The sequence below is a fragment of the Somniosus microcephalus genome, chromosome 23 (assembly GCF_052327205.1).
Source record: "Somniosus microcephalus isolate GS21.2 chromosome 23, FLI_Smic_1.0, whole genome shotgun sequence".
Classification (NCBI taxonomy): domain Eukaryota; kingdom Metazoa; phylum Chordata; class Chondrichthyes; order Squaliformes; family Somniosidae; genus Somniosus; species Somniosus microcephalus.
In genome coordinates, this window is record NC_141009.1 from 40669780 (window position 1) to 40687117 (window position 17338).

At 48.0% G+C, this 17338-nt stretch overlaps 1 protein-coding gene across 6 annotated transcripts in view; it reads right to left on the reverse strand.

The window, feature by feature from the left end:
- Positions 1 to 17338, reverse strand: part of astn2 (astrotactin 2) — a 1941856-nt gene that overhangs the window by 440554 nt on the left and 1483964 nt on the right. The gene's annotated exons all lie outside the window — the stretch shown is intronic.

Genomic DNA, 17338 nt, shown 5'->3' on the forward strand with positions numbered 1-17338 from the left:
GGCGCCCTGGACAACTAAAAGACGCCCCAGCCAACATGGCATCTGACGCATATCTGGTTCAAATCGAGCATGACAGATCGTGACGCAGAATTCGGCAGCCTAACACCCATTCTACAGGCACGAAATGGGTGACCATAAGTTGAATTTCTCCCCAAATCTGTTATTTTTCTCAGCTATAGGAAAAGTTTTACTCACGATAAAGCAAATTCAATAAATTATTAATAAGGACTTCAATATCCAATTGCAGTTGTAAAGATACAACTATCAGATACTTACTGGACTCATTTCCCATACTAACTTCTATCGGACCAATGCAGGGCTACCTCCTGAGGAGACAGCACTCAGCACCATTTACAATGATGACCAGGGCCAATTATTGTTATAGCTTACTGTAGCACCTCACTCCCTTCCCCACAAGCCCTCAGCACTCTCTGTATAGGGATAATCGCTGCCCTCTCATCGAACCTCTTTTGCCTCGTGTATAGAGCTGTTTAACCAGTACAACCCTCACTGCAAGTATTGTGAAATGTGTACTGTAACATGTGCTCTATGAAACTATGTTCTAACGGATTATAGAGAAAAAGGAGGGATACACTGTAGATGTGGTACTACTGTATAAGGGCACAATTGTCAATGTACACCATTTAACGGCCAGCACTGGAATCTGTATCATATATATTAGAACGGTATATTATGTTCAGAAGGGCATAGATGACACATATATGGTAAATATTAGAAAAATGACCACCAATTCTTTCGTGATCAGAATCACTTATCCTGCTGTCAAATAATACTTGGAGGGTGCAAGTCTGGGTGGGGTAGAGGAGCAAAGGGATCTGGGAGTACAAATACACAAATCACTAAAAGTAGCGCCACAGGTTAGCAAGGCCATAAAAAAGGCAAACCAAGCACTCGGGTTTATTTCTAGAAGGATAGAATTAAAAAGTAGGGAAGTTATGTTAAACTTATATCGAACCTTGGTTAGACCACACTTGGGAGTACTGAGTGCAGTTCTGGTCGCCATATTATAAAAAGGATATAGAGGCACTGCAGAGTAGATTTACAAGGATGATACCAGAAATGCGAGGGTATACCTATCAGGAAAGGATGAACAAGCTGGGTCTCTTTTATCTTGAAAAAATACTGAGGGGTGACATAATAGAGGTCTTTAATATTATGAAAGGTTTTGATAGACTAGATACAGAGAGAGTGTTTTCACTTGTGGGGAAGAGCATAACTAGAGGCCATAAATATAAGATAAGGATTTGGAATGCACTGCCTGATAGGCTGGTGGATACAGATTCAATAGTAGCCTTCAAAAGGGAATTGGAGAAATACTTGAAGGAGAAAAAATTGTAGGGATATGGGGAAAGATCGAGCAGTGGGACTAACTGGATTGCTCTTCGAAAGTGTTGGCACAGACTTGATGGGCCGAATGGCCTCCTTCTGTGCGGTACTATTCTATGATGGTTCTATTATTGTATGATGTATAACCTAACATTGTAGTAATTGAAATGCCTGAGCTTCCATCAATTTTTTTTCTTGTTTTTGGACTACAGTTTGTTTCACTGTGTTCTGGGCTACTGTTACATACTGAATTACGTATAACTCTCATATATAACTCTGACTGTGTTGCTTTGTGGAAATTGTGCCACATATTGCAGTGATTGTGTGACATATTGCACTGGTTTTCAAACTTTTCTGGGTGGCGATCTTTTGCCAACATTGACACACATACCCAAAAACCATTGGTCCTGACTTCCAAAAAGAGAGTGTCAGCAACCCAATTGAGAGGCTGACTTTTACCGGTGCTTAGAGTGCGGGTTTGGAGGCGGGTCCACTGTCAAAATCACAAAGCTTGACAGCGGGTCGGTATCCCGCTGTAAACCCGCCTCCTTGTCACCTTCCCAAGTGTTGGGTCTGTCATCCCTGAACAGACACGACACCAAGTGGCGGGTCAGCCAATTTAGATAGTTAAAAGCTTCTTAAAAAGTAGTTAAACCATTTTCCCGTGTACTTACCATTTCCCCAGGTTTTCAACGAGGTTCCCAGAGATTGACTATCACGTCAGGTAAGTATGTCGGATTCACAATGACTGTGGATTGCTGTGAATAGGTGACAGCTGCAAAAGTGTTCTAAAACCAACCATTTCACAGCTGTTCATTTCCCAATCTTAGAAGCTAGAGCATTAATGATTCGAAACCCACTTTTGAGCTTTATGCACTTTTGAAGTGTTTGGAGTAATCTCTCTATCCACTGTCACCTCCTTGGAACAACCTATCTCAACACTGACAGATTACTTCTGTCATCTCAACCTGGCCTGCCATCTATTCCATTAGCCTCGGCGCCCTTGAAAAAATCTCACCTTGGTTCTCAGAATCCCAACACAATCAGCCCCAATACCAGCATCAGTGGGCACACCAGCAGCACCAACATCTACACCAACCTTCTCTGCAATCAACTGATGCTGCACTGGACACAGGGCATCATCATCCATGCACAGTGCTGCCCGAGAGGCCAGAGATGGCCTCACCATGTTCAGATTTGCTTCACTTAACACTGTACATCCTGGCTGCCACGTGATGCACCAGGTTGGCACCACCCCACACCAGCAGCATCATAAAGCATCCCGACAATGTCCAAGCCATTTTTTTCACACTCATCACCATTGGCGGCGGGGGGGGGGGGGGGGCAGGTGCGGGTGGGGAGGGGGGCGAGGTGGAAGTTATGTTTCACCATTCACTGGAACTCACTAAGACACTTCCAAAGGCGCACACAAATCTGTCCAAGAAGGCAAAGTGTTGAAAATAAAGATTTCAATGCTTGAGAACACATTAACAGACACTTTACACGAACATTGGCTAAAACACCCACGTGCCTACCCTTCTGTGTTGTTAGTGGTATGATTAGACAAGGATGAGGGTGTGTGTGAGGGGTGGTTAGTGAGATGGGGAAGTGATATCGTAGATAGAGAGGGATGGGTGGAGGTGCAAGGTAAGTTGGTGTGAGTAAAGATGTGCAGGAGTAGGGTAGGGAAGGCAGAGTGATGGGGATGTGATAAGTGGCACAGCAGGATGAGGCTAAGTGTGGCTTTGCAGTAACGTTTTGTGATCTACTGAGATCATTGAAAGGTTTGCGCCACTACAGCCTGGTCCTCCTGACGACATCGCTGCTTGTGCCCTCCTGTGCAATGTGCAACCAGGCTGCATTGGTGTCCTGGGGAGGTGTCTTCCGCCCATTGGAAGGGAAGAGAACCTCCCTGCATGCTGTGACTCTCACCATAAGCATATGGAGGGAGTCATGGGAGAGCCTGGGTGCAGCCATGCACCTCTGTGCAGTGCTTGTCACTGTTTGCAGCACCTCAGTGCTACAGAACACTGATAGCAGAATTGTCAAAAATGATTGTGGACACGGTCCCTTTAAGGAAACCGGCTGATGACGTGTCATCAAATGATGTCGTCAGACCCGCTTCCTATTAATTGACCGGGAACCTCGCAGGGCGGGCTTAATAAGCCCCATCAATGGAATATCTTGTTGGAGGCCAGGATCGACACAGATGCGGGGTCCCCACATGCCACGGACCCGCCGAGGTTGGAAAAATCCAGCCCGAGATGTGTGCTAATACTGAAGAACATGAAATAATAAAGTAGTATGTCAACAATAACAGAAGGCTGATGACAGATGGACAGAAATCTGCTATCCTCACAGACCTTCTAGTATCCAGGCACCTCTGATGTACTTTACCTTTCAAAGAGAGGATTATAATAGATGAATTCAACAAAGTCAATGATATTAGCCAGCCAAAGCTGAAAAATGATCCCTTCCACAATGCAACAACACATCCCAAATCATTCCTATATGGTTAGAAGGAACATTGCTAAATGTACTGAGAGAATCCCATTGGGGAGGGCGGTGGGGTGAAAATGATCTCACCTCACAGCAGACGTGCCAACAAACCACTCCAATAAAGTCCCTGCAGCTTCTGACGTCATCAGAGCCCACTCAGTCAGTTAGCATATCAACATTCATCAACCTTGAAGGAGCAGACATGCTGCTCATGTCGGACACGACAACCTCTATTAGCAAATGATGGAATAAGATTGCTCAGCCAATGCCTCAATAGGTAATTGTTGCAGGATATGGTGTCTGATTCTTTAGACAAGGAAGGTCACTATTGAGTTACTCATCTTCAATTGACGAATGATCTTTCTCCCATCTTTGACTTTTCATATGTCCTTAGCTCAGACATCATGACAGTAGTGGCTACAATTGTTCTCAACACTCTTGAGCTAGGAAGGGCTGGCTGCAACAGGAAGGGGAGGGCAGGGAAAATCCTCTTGGGTTCCTGCTTCTAATCACCATCGAGTGATCTCTGCTGGAAGGTGCATGTACGGGCATTGCGTGAGAACAGGATATTCTCCAAGGTGAAACAGTCTGCCTACACTCGCTGTCTACGCTCACAACTGAAGAATGGCCACTTGGGTGAGGTGCTGGAAGACTGCCAAGACCCTGCAAGGGTCAACATTCCTTAGGAAAAGTGGGAAGAAATATGGGAAGAAAAAATTGCTCCTCCAGAAGGCTCAGCCCAGATATAATGCTGATAACGCAGTACTGGCCCACACTGTGTATAGAACTGAGCCACCCAGACTAGATCTTTGCTGAGTAAGTTGATCTGCAGGGTATTGACAGTAGGGATGCCACGGTGGACTCAGAACTTCTATCTTCTGAAGGGCTAGAAAGAACGTATGTGTGAATGTCAGGTGAGGAGATAGTAAACTTGGCACTGATGCCCCCGCATGTCAAACAGTCTGCCAACACTCACAAGTTAGGGTCACACTTGGGTGCTTGGGCAAGGTACCAGAAGGCAGAGAGATAGAGAAAAAAAAACTGCTCCTTCCATCTCTACAGTAGACACTATAAAATTCATGTGTGTTCCCTGATGGCTCGGTGAGTTTATCGAGTGAGTAGCTGAGCCATACAGATCAAGAAGTTCCACGATCGCTGGGCTGGATGGCATCGGAAGCATCACAATTAGGCCTCTTGTCCCTAAGTTCGCTGCTGCTGTTGATGGTTATTCAGTGCACTAGTACAGACGTTGGGTGAGGCTGGGATCAAAACCTGCAGTGCCTCTGCAGTCAAATAGCTTGCTGCTACTTACTGTTGAGGCTCACGTGCAATAATTGTCACTATTCCAAACGTGCATGTAGCTCTACGTATATACCAACTATAAGCATGTTACCTTGCTGCTGCTGGGAATTCTGATGGGACCACAGCACATTCTTTCTATGGCAATAAAAGTATCAGAAAAGTTGTCCAGAAAAGGACTTGAGCAGAAACCCTCTTTCTTCAATACAATTACAGTATTATGAGACTTGCAATTACTGCTTGTGATATTAGTGCACAGGTACTCAATGTGTTTACCTAACATTCCTTTGTACTCAATTTGAATAGAAGTACAAACCCATTTAACATGAACAGGTTAATGCCCTTGCTGGCCAAGTGGTCAAAGGGATGTCATACAAATCCTTCAAGTTCTCACCGACTAACAGCATAAATGGTCATTTCTGGGCTAATTTGCTGCCCAGACAGGATGAGTATGAACGCACAAGCTCTTCACTGCCATTAATCTATTCATCGCTAAGCTTAACTCAAATTGCTTTATGCGGTGTGAGTCCGTATGCCACTTGAGCAGCTCTTGGGATTGAGGAGAGCCACTCATGCATGGATACAATGATACGATAGCAAAATACTGCGGATGCTGGAAATCCGAAATAACAACAGAGAACGCTGGAAAAACTCAGCAGGCCAGGCAGCATCGGTGGAGAGAGAAACAGAGTTAACATTTCAGCTCGATGACCTTTTGTCAGAACTGGAAAAAAGCAGGAAAAGGAATAGATTGTGAAGCAAGTTAGGGGGCTGGGAAAAGGGGGAAGGGATGAAAGAACAAAAGGGAAGGTCAGTGATAGGATAGAAAGCAGGAGCGATAAAGAGACATTAAGAGATATTCAAGGCGAGAGGAGGTGGTTGACGTAAGAAAACTACTAGGCACGTGGTCAGAGTATTAAACAAGGCTTTAATCGACTGTTTCACAACATGGAAGTCTAGTTATCCTTCACTAGTTCCTGTTTACAAAATGTTCCTGAGCAAGCTGGGCCCGTGCCCGAGTATTTATACTCTCCCTGGACAGTGCCACCAGCAGGCCGCCCAGTATATTTCATAAGTCCTTTCTACATAAATGGCACGATTTATGTCAGTGGTAATGGGACAGGTTAAGGAACAAAGGATGGCTCTAGATGAGGTGTGAATTGCGCTGTCAGAATGAAGGACAGCTGCCATGTGGGAGGGAAGAAAAAAGGCCAGACGAAAGTGTGGATAAGTTAGGGATCAATTAGTCAGCTGTATTCTTTTGATACTGCAGCTACCAAAGGATGGAAATCTGCATAAAAATCTGCTGCATAAAAATTAGCCCTGGGTTAATTTGGTAAAATAAAACCAGAAAAACCATGATTTAGTTAAATGACTGCTTTTAGAGCAACACGAAGCAGCTTGGATGTGTATTGATGTAGAACAAGTTGGATAACTGGGGAATTAGGCTAGTGGCCTGGCTGCAGACATGGCAAGATGTGTGAAGCCAGCTGCAGGAGGTGGTCTCCGATTGCACGTGTTTCACACCAACTCCAGTACAGTTACATTCTGGTGCAAAGGCCAAGCTTAAGAAGTTCACAGGTGGTCCACTGGACTGGCTGGGAACTTTTGTTTTACTGTTTAATGTTGAATTCTTTTAACGTGTGCGGGGGGGTGCGGGGCAGCAGTCTGTGGGCAGAATTACAAATGCTGGTTACATTTTACTGTTAACCTATAGATAGCCAGTGGTCTTTCCGACTCTCTCTCTCTGAACATTAAAATTTAATCAGCGTTCGAAAGCCAACAAGCACGTAGTGCACAGCTCAGTCGCTGCAGGTGTGATTGATTCAGGATGCATCAGTGTAACTCAGATCTGCCAACCCAACATTGCACTCTACAAGTACCAGTCTGAGATCAACATCTGGTCCCTTATCAATGCTTGCGACTGCTTTTATTTTTGAGGCTATTTCAGCAACTTCTACGCTTATATGCTATATTTAAGAAACACAACCCGTATACTCAATAACCAGTTTTAGTATCCAGCTGCACCCACAGCTTTTTGTATTGGGCATTTTCCTGTGATGTTACTCATTGTAAGCCAGATGATATGCTGTTTTATAAAGGCGGGAGTTTAAAACCATGTGATGCACGATGTATTATTTTGCTAAGGTGGAGCTGTGTGTCCCTTTGAGGCAACAGAGACTAATTGCCGTTCAGCAACACAAGGTCAGGTCACTCAGACTCTAATTGTTGACCAGTCAGGGAACTTTGCAAATAATAAAGTTTCAGGTACCAGATCAGAAGTCACTCGCTTTCTTTTTTAAGATGGCTTAGAATCTGTAACAAAGCTAGATATCTGCAGTGTACTGATGTACCGATTTTAACATGGCAAATTGCCTTTGGCATGGCTTAAGGTGAGTCAGAGGATGAACTGTTTTATACGGTTAGAAACATTATACCAAGTGCAGGTGTGTATCCCTTTAAAGGTTACAAAGTCTAATTGTTGTTAGGTGAACACTGGGTTCATAAAGAGAGCAATTAAGAGGCTGATGTTGTTACAGATAGACGTAGTCTTCCACTAGAGTGCACCTACACAGCCTCTGATATAACATACTTTTAACATTCCCTTACGAATAGAGAAATCCTATAAGGCACCTTCCTCTATAACGTGGTTGTTCTAAAAATAATAATTTCATTATCAGGGAGCCATGATGCTGTTTTATTTTTATCTAGAGCCATCCATAAACTTAATGTGGTAGATATAGCTGGGTATCCAAGAACAATGTAACCTTGAGTGTTGTTGGAGCTGCACTCATCCAAGTAAGTGGAGAGTATTCCAACACACTCCTGACTTGTGCCTTGTAGATGGTGGAAAGGCTTAGGGGAGTCAGGAGGTGAGAAACTCGTCACAGAATACTCAGCCTCTGACCTGCTCTTGTTACCACAGTATTTATGTGGCTGGTCCAGTTAAGTTTCTGGTCAATGGTGACCCCCTGGATATTGATGGTGGGAGATTCGGCAATGGTAATGCCGTTGAATGTCAAGGGGCGGTGGTTAGACGCTCGCTTATTGGAGATAGTCATTGCCTGGCACTTGTGTGGTGCGAATGTTACCTGCCACTTATCAGCCCAAGCCTGAATGTCATCCAGGTCTTGCTGCATGTGGCATGGACTGCTTCATTATCTGAGGAGTTGCAAATGGCACTGAACACGGTGCAGTCATCAGTGAACATCCCCACTTCTGACCTTATGATGGAGGGAAGGTCATTGATGAAGCAGCTGAAGATGGTTGGGTCTAGGACACAGCCCTGAGGAACTCCTGCAGCGATATCCTGGGGCTGTGATGATTGACCTCCAACCATCACAGCCACTTATCAATCCACATCTGCTCAAACATATCACCAAAACTCTTCAGCTATTGAGTGGCTGGTGAATTACAGATACAGCTACTAACAAAATGTAGAACATCATTAAATGTAGCAGCAAAGATACAAGAGGGAAAAGTGGATGGATGAATATCCTAGAGTGTGACCCCGTTTCATTACGGGGACAACTTAAATAGTATTGCATAGGGCCGGTATAAGGGCCTCCAGTGTTGACCAAAACATATTAATGTTGTGTAAAATAACAGTGTGCAGCATTGCTGCAGATCATCAGATGGAGCACTATGATATCTATGCATGATCTCACCGATGAGTAAGTCCCACTATGCATGAATCACTTGCTGCAAATAGGAGCTTATTTGATCTTGTTTACTTACAAGGCAAGCTGCAGCTACAACTGTGCCATTAGGAGGAGGGATGTTCTATACTTAACCCTAACGGGCACTACAACACAACAGTCTGACCAATATTATTTTATTAAGAAATGTTCCTTTGAGCTTAGACATTATCCTGTTCTACTTTACAATAATACTCACAGTTATTAATGTACAGAAAATATTGCTTCCATTTACTTTATGATATATAAAACATATTTTGATATTTGCAAAGGCTACACCCCAAAGGGTTAACACTGAATGTTCCCTCTTAATATCACAGTTACATCTGCAGGCTATCTTGCAAGTGAATTAAACCAAGTGAGTGAAAGACTAATTAAGATCAAATTAGCTGCTCTGTCTGCTCTAAATTATATCCAAAGGTTGTGCAAGAGATGATTTATGCTCTGCGCTACACGATTTTTCTATGTTACATATATTTTACTGTATGTGCACAAAGGTAAATCACACAATTGAGCATTCTCCGATATGTACCTGGCAGAGCTTGTCATACTAAAACTCAGGTCAGATCTGTCCATGAGCACGATGTCTATCTTTTGTCACCAAGGGAAAAGGTAGACATTCAAGTTCTGGATGTGGTGCAGAGAAGAGGTCAAGGCTGCTCGCTGAATCAAAGGACTGAACTATCAGCAAGGATTAGAGAAACGTGGGCTTTACATCCTTTAATGGAAGCAACTCTGAGGGGGGGCTTTGAGGAGAGTCAATAGTTAGGAAAAATAAATGTGTAACACAGCTCTAAATTAAACTGTGACCACAGGACAAGCACGGTGAGTTTGAATCTAGCAAAAGGGAGATTCAGGACTGATTTCCTGGAGCTATTCTTTACCTGAAAACTGATCAACACATTGGGGGGAAAAATTCAGTTGCTTTGCGCCTCCCGTTAGTGCCCTAGGAGGGTGCTAACGGGGCGCAAAGCAACGAGCGCCCGGGCGCGGTGCAGCCAACGCCTCCCGCTCACGATCTTCGGTAGCGCCCCCTAGCTTACCGCCAGACGCTATGTCCAACGGGGTCAGGGGGGTCTACCTGCGGCCGGGCGGCGCTAATTAAAGGCAAGGGCCTAGAAATTCAGTATAGCCACTTTTGGGGCGGTAAAGTCGGGCGGCCGCTAAAGTTTGCGCCCGCCGGAAAGTGGAGGGCAGTTCGCCGAAATTCAGTAGCTTTGGCCAAGGAGTTTGCTCGAGCGCTAAAACTGGCGATGCACGGCTATCCTTAGGCGCTAAGCCGGCGGTGCAGACTGATACCGCCGAGACCGGGCGCAGCGCAGGTGCGGTCATGTTTTGATTGACAGCAGACACCCTGGCGCCGGCCAGCTCTTAAAGGGGGAAGGGTCGACTTGGTCTGCTGCCACGCCCTGGATACTGCAGCCCTCCAGCTAGGCCTAAACACTGCTGCTGGAGAGAAATAGCGCCAGGAAGGATGCAGAGGGCCCGTGAGCGAGCGCAGCGCTTCTCTGGCCATGATTTAAAGGTGCTGGTTAGGGCTTTGGAGAAGAGAAGCCATATCTTGTTCCCGGACAGTGGCAAGAAGCCTCCCAACAGGGTGTACAGGAGAGCCTGGAGGGATATCGCCCAGAGGGTCACAGCCACCTGCGATGTCCCCCGGACTATTGTCCAATGCCGGAAAAAGTTTAACGGCCTCACTCGGATTGTCAGGGTGAGTACCCTTTCCAGTGTCCTCCTCATCCTTGCATGTGCACCTCACATTATGGGCAAAGAGACCTCAAAGGCCTAATGGCCAGCCCTCATCCAGCAGCTATGGCACTGGCATGAACATCAATTGCACTTTCTGCACTTTACACACTGGCCAAGCTATTCGACCATGGGAGGCAGTGCACACAACAACAGGGCACCACACTGGCCAAGCTATTCGACAATGGGAGGCAGTGCACACAACAACAGGGCACCACACTGTACTTAGAGGCCGTCCTTTCTCTTGCAGGCCAAGCTGGCCCAGAATCTGAAGAGCCGGACTGTCACCGGGGGAGGCCGTCCCCAGTTCCAGCAGCTCAGTGACCTGGAGGAGCGCGTGGGTCGACTCATGGGTGCCCGGGTGATTGGCCCCGTTGCAATTGGAGATGCCGACCCTGTGCTGGGCCCCAATGGTAAGGACATGACCTTTTGGACCTCTCTCGTTCCCCTTGCGCTTCAGATCTACATCCTTTGCCACTGTCCGACCAATGCGCAGAATGCCACCACTCATGCCTCCCTCGCTGATGCCCTGTCCTCACTCTAAAGCTACTCTTGTGCCTTCCTGCTTTCAGCTGGTGAGGAGGAGGTCCCTGAAGCTGCGAGTGTCAGTCCCTCGGAAGAGGAGGACGAGGAGGAGCAAGAGGAAGGCGGCCCATCGGGGGAACCCTCATCTGCGCCAGGGGATGGCAATGGAGGGGACACGTCTTCCCTGGAGGAGAGACAGGGGGAAGTGTTGCAGGGGGGTGTAGCTCCTGTGCCCAGTGGCGTCCAGCCACGCGGGAAGGGTCGGGCAGCACGGCTGCCTTCTCCCCAGAGGGGGGAAGTGTTGCAGGGGAGTGTAGCTCCTGTGCCCAGTGGCGTCCAGCCACGCGGGAAGGGTCGGGCAGCTCGGCTGCCTTCTCCCCAGAGGGGGGAAGTGTTGCAGGGGAGTGTAGTTGCTGGGCCCAGTGGCGTGCAGCCACGTGGGAAGGGTCGGGCAGCTCGGCTGCCTTCTCCCCAGAGGGAGAGTCCGGCCTCCAGTCCGGAGACGGTCCTCGCCCAGGAGGTGTGCCTCCTTGATCAAATGTCCGCGGACTCGGATCGTCGGCACACCGAGTTCATGGGGGTTGTGGCACGGTTGCCTGAGGCCATTGAGTCCCTGGCTCATAGTGTGTCCGATTTCGGGGCCTCACAGGCCAGGGGATTCGATCAACTCACGGCAGCACAGGCCAGGGGTCTCGAACAATTCGGGGCATCACAGGACGCGAGTCGGGCCGAATTCGGGGCATCACAGGACGCGAGTCGGGCTGAATTGAGGGCAGCACAGGACGCGAGTCGGGCCGAATTCAGGGCAGCACAGGTCGCGAGTCGGGACGAATTCAGGGCAGCACAGGCAGCGAGTGGACAGTTGATCAGTGGTGCCGTGCAGTCACTGGCTGGTCTGATGCGGGCACAGACCAGGGCAGTACGGGCACTCACTGCTGCCACACTCGCTGTGTCAGGCAGGCATCGCCAGGGCACCCGCCGCGCTGCAGCAGCACAGCGGTCTGGCCTTCACCAGATTGCTGCGCTTGCTGCAGTGCCAGCCCGGCTGAGTGCCAGTGTCTCAGGCGAGCAGCGAGCGCCTGGCATCAGCCAGCTTGCCCCCATTGCTGCAGCCGCCACTGCCACTCCCCCAGCGAAGCTGCGACGAGCTGCTGGAGGGACTGATGCTGCCCAGCCACAGCTGCAGCAGTCAGCAGCCGGCTCCTCGAGGGCCAGAGCTCGTCTAGGCCGACCCCCAAGGACATCTGCCGTCACGCAATGTGCCCCTCAGGAGCCTTCCCCCAGCCTTGCAGCACCCACAGGGCCCAGGTTGAGGCGGAGCAGCAGGTCAGCCAGGGGCCGGAAAAGCCTGGACAAGGACTCGCCCTCTCGGCACACAAAGTAGAGTGTGTTGGCAAATGTTTTTTTATATGGGGGTGGTTGTGTTGTCTATGGGGGGGGTTCTTTTGGTAAGGCCAAGGATGAAGGCCATTTGGATGGACAAGTTTTGTTATTCCTCCCCAGGTTGTGGGAGTGAGATATGTTTTTGACTGTTTTTTGGGGGTGTTGTCTGTTTTTGGGTTTCATGTGGGAAGGGCCCTGAGTTTGTTCAATAAAGCTTTTTCTTTATTCAGCTTGTCCATGTGTGATGTTTCAAGTGGTTGTTGCGTTAACCGGCTGAGGGCTTGCGGAGCGGCTGCATTCATGTGCCTTCATTGCCACAAGCCATTCCCTGACAGGGGGCCTAGAAGTGTCGTTCAATAAGCCGCCGACGGACGGCCCTTGGACCTTGTGGCTCCCTCCTGGGCTGGTACTCCTCCTCCTCCTCTTCCTCCTCCTCATGGTCCTCCTGCTCGTCCTCCTGAGGTGGTGGTCCAACGTGAGGTGGCAGTGCCTGAGTCCTGCGGATAGCCAGGTTGTGCAGCATGCAGCAAACGACGACGAACTGGGAGACTCTATCCGGCGAATACTGCAGAGATCCGCCGGAGCGATCCAGGCAGCGGAACCGTTGCTTGAGGATGCCAATCGTTTGCTCTATGATGTTCCTTGTGGCTTGATGGCTTTCGTTGTATGCCTCCTCAGCAGGGGTCCTGGGCGCGCGGAGCGGGGTCATGAGCCATGTACACAAAGGATAGCCTTTGTCCCCGATAAGCCATCTTCTTGGGGGAGGCTGTGCCTGGAACATGTCAGCCACAGTAGTCTGGCGCAGGATAAATGCATCGTGGCTGCTGCCTGGAAAGCGGGCATTGACAGCTAGGATGCGCTGCCTGTGGTCACACACCAGCTGTACATTGAGGGAATGGTAGCCCTTCCGGTTGCGGTAATCCTCGGCATTGTCAATAGGTGCCCGCAAAGCCACATGCGTGCAGTCAATGGCGCCCTGCACCATGGGGAAGTCGGCGATCCTCGCAAATCCGACTGCATGCTGCTCCTGCCTCTCTAGGGTCATGGGGAAGGAGATGAATTGGTGTCTCCTTGTGAAAAGGGCATCGGTGACCTGCCGGATGCAGCGATGCACGGCGAACTGGGAGATGTTAGCTATGTCCCCAGCAGCGGCTTGGAAGGAGCCGCTTGCATAAAAGTTCAGAGCCACCGTGACCTTCACTTCCACCGACAGAGACGTCCTGCACATCAGCTGTGGACGCAGATCTCTGTGAAGCAGCTGGCAGATCTCTGCAACCACCTCCCTTCTGAAGCGCAGCCTCTTAACACACTGCGCGGCAGTCATGGTGAGACAGGACACCTGCTGGCGGTATTCCCTGAGTGGGTAAGGCCTACGTTGCCGACGCCTGATGCCCCCTCTGTGTCTAGGCATGGCTGCCCCTCTCACACAGCGTCTGCGAGCCCTTCGCACATAATGCTGGAACTGAGGGTCGGAACCCCATGCAGCCCCCATAATATACTTGCAAACAATGAAATCACAATGAGGCAAATTTCCAAGCTCTGGCCAGAAGCCAAAAATACCTCTCCTATGTTGGGCCAAATCAGTAAGGTCTCTTCCTTGGTCTCTGTCCAGAAATCCGTTGCAGAAAAGTCATTGCAGCAAAATGGCTGGCCTTTATAGTTCAGTGTAAGTGCCCTTTAATTAGCGCTCCCCAAGGCCCGCAGGGCCTCTGCTGCTTTCCACTTCACAGTTCTTAACACCGCCACGCCCACATTGGGCGGGCGCAACTGAAGTTCCGGTTTGGGGCGCACAAAGGGCGTTGCACGACGAAATGACGTCATAAGTTGCGCGCGCAGCTGAGCGCGCGCAAACACTTTGTGCCGGCGCTAAATGTCTACTGAAGTTGGGCGTAGGCGCAGATCGTCCTGCGCCCAGGCGCTAAGTGCCTAGCGCTCGAGATCTACCCCTCCTAAGGCGCTAACGGCTGGCGAACGCAACTGAATTTCTAGGCCAAGGTGCCGGGCGGCCATTTTTGTTGCTGGCCGCCTGCCAGCACCTGCCCGCTTTGCCATCCCCGGCCTTCTGTGAAGCCCCCCCCGCGGAGTGTCGGTTGTGCTTCGTGAGCCCGGCACTTCTCTTGAGAAAGGCCTGCAGTACCGCGGCGCGACATGCCGCAGCGCCCGCAGCACCCCAAGGGGGAGGCAGGGTGCTTCCAGTAGCGCAACGCTTCCTTCTTGGGGCGCTACCACTCAATTTTGGCCGCGAGGGTGCTAATAATTTTGTGAAGTTAGCGCCCCAAAGGGGGCATGACTCAATTTTTCCCCCATTGAGTCCAGAAATGGAGTAAATGAAAGGAGGAGACATGGAGTGAATTTCCAGGTTGGACAACAGAAGCAAAAAAACTTGGAGTCATCTAAAAAGCAATTGGATTCAGTTGGGGTGGAAACAGTAGGTGTGTTCTGTATGGATGAGGAAGGACAGGTGGGACGGCCTTCCTTATTCATATCTCTCTTGTTATCTTATTTGTTGATCACTTCGACTACTTTGTCCAAGTGAGTATTTTCAGTTTTCAACCAAGTAGTGAGTGTTCGCATCATTGAACCACAGAGACGTGATTCATGTATATGACAGGAAATTGATTCAAAGCTTTTATCTTTCTGCCCCTTGCTCTTCTTAGCTTGTCTTCTGTTTCTCACTGGACAGCCAGCCAATGCACCACATTAATTAAAAACAGAGGCCGTCAAGATTATCTGAGCAAACATGCAGCACAATCTCATATCTTCACAAAAGAATATCACCAGCCATTTCAGAAGCTTACATTATAGTCAAGCAGGAGCAATGCCAGCACAAAACCATGCAGTTTAGTAGCATCTGCCATTTTCCAGTCTGTACCCTTCTTTTGAATTAAGACTTCTGCTCAAATAAAGACATTTCTGAAGACCTCGAATAATTGCAGAGCTTGTGTGTGTGTGTGTGTGAATAATGCCAAGCATTATTTCAGTTGCGCAGACCTAAAGATAGAACTCAATTTTAAACAGTCTCTTTTACAACCTATTTCCTGCTGACCTGCGGTCAGCAACCAATCATCATAAATTTTTATAAACAAACTATCAGGACTTCTTACTAAAGGACAGAAGTAACATACTCATCACATTCATGATTGTGCTGCTTTGATCTGCGTCATATCTAAAGTTGTCTGCTACACCCTGCTGTGACTGGGAACTGCCCTTGGGCAGGAACCCACTGTAAACAACCTCCCCAGCTTAACTGGGATATCCCATATAAATATCTTGAACAAATAAATAGATAAAATGTAACTTGTACTTGGTACTCAGGTTTATTGGCCAAATACTTGCCACAGCTTTGTTTGGCTACAATTCTTACATTACCCAAACTGCTAATTCTCTTGGCTGTAGGGAAACCACACTGTATCATCAGATTTGGACGTCCAACTTGGGTTTCCATCAGCTCAAGTCGCAGCCCTATTGGTGTTTAATCCAAGTGATTTTAAGTTGGCATTGTACACGGTAAGATTTTAATTTGGGGTGGGAAACCATTTCATATTCTCAGATTATGGCAAAGTCCAAGCTGTGTTCTCTTTGCGAAACATACGAGCCACATGCCATAAATATGCCCCCAGTCCTTTACAACTGAGGGAGTAGCTGGAATGTTTTTTCTAGTCGCAGGGTCCAATTTTTTTTTAGCAACTTTATATATCACAAGTTTTGTTTTTAATAAAAATACAGATTGTTCCAGAGGTAGGTCAGATTTATGATGGGATAACATCCTGGTGATGTGAAGGAGAGAACAAATCAATAAGATCTATTGCTTTTTTAAAAGGACTACTGGAATTTTTTTTTTTAATTCCAAATTGTCTTGCCAGGTTTGGACACAAAATGACCAAAGTTTTATGGGATAGTTGCCTCGATGCAATATGGTTTTCACATCGAGAATAATTCTACATTCAGCAATCTGTGGCAGACCATCTTGAGAATGTGGGGTCATGTTGCTTCACATGGGCTTCACACTGGCTGCAGTGTAGTCGAACCAGTATAAAACCATCTCTGAAACTTTATTTCTGAAGCTTAAAATGATCCCTGGCAGTCTGCAAGAAAGAAAGAACAAACTTGCATTTATACAGCGCATTTCTTGGCCTCAGAAGATCCTAAAGTGTTTTACAGCCAATGAAGTATTTTTGAAATGTAGTAATTTGTAATGTAGGGAAATGCGGCAGCTGATTTTTGGCACAGCAAGATCTCATAAACAGCAAAGAGATAATCATCAGGTAATCTGTTTCAGATGGTGTTGTCTAAGGGTTAAATAATGGCCAGGATACCGGGAGAATGCCACTGCCCGCTTTGAATAGTGCCATGGGATGTTTTGCGTCCACCTGAGAGGGCAGACAGGAGCCTCGGTTTAATGTCTCATCCGAACAACGGTACTCCAACATTACAGCACTCCCTCAGCATTGCGCTGGAGTGTCAGCCTAGATTAAAGGCCCAAGTCACTGGAGTGGGATTCAAACCCACCACTTCTGATTCAGAAGTGAGAATTCTACCACTCAGCCATGGCTGACATGAAAAGTGGGCCACTTGGGTGAGGTCCTGGGAGCCCAGTGAGAGTCGGCCCCCTGGAGGGGAGAGAACTGAGGCTGCGATATAGTGTGGTTGTTCCTGTTATCTGTTGGCACCAAGAAATTAAACAAATCTGAAGGGACAGGACTCCTTGGGAATCAAGGCAGACAAGGCTTGAGGGAAACAACTGCATGCTGGAGGCAGTGTAGAGAAGAGCCACGAGGCTGATCCTCGGCGTTGGATGGACTGAGTTATGATGAGAGACTGAAGCTACTTCTACACTTTTA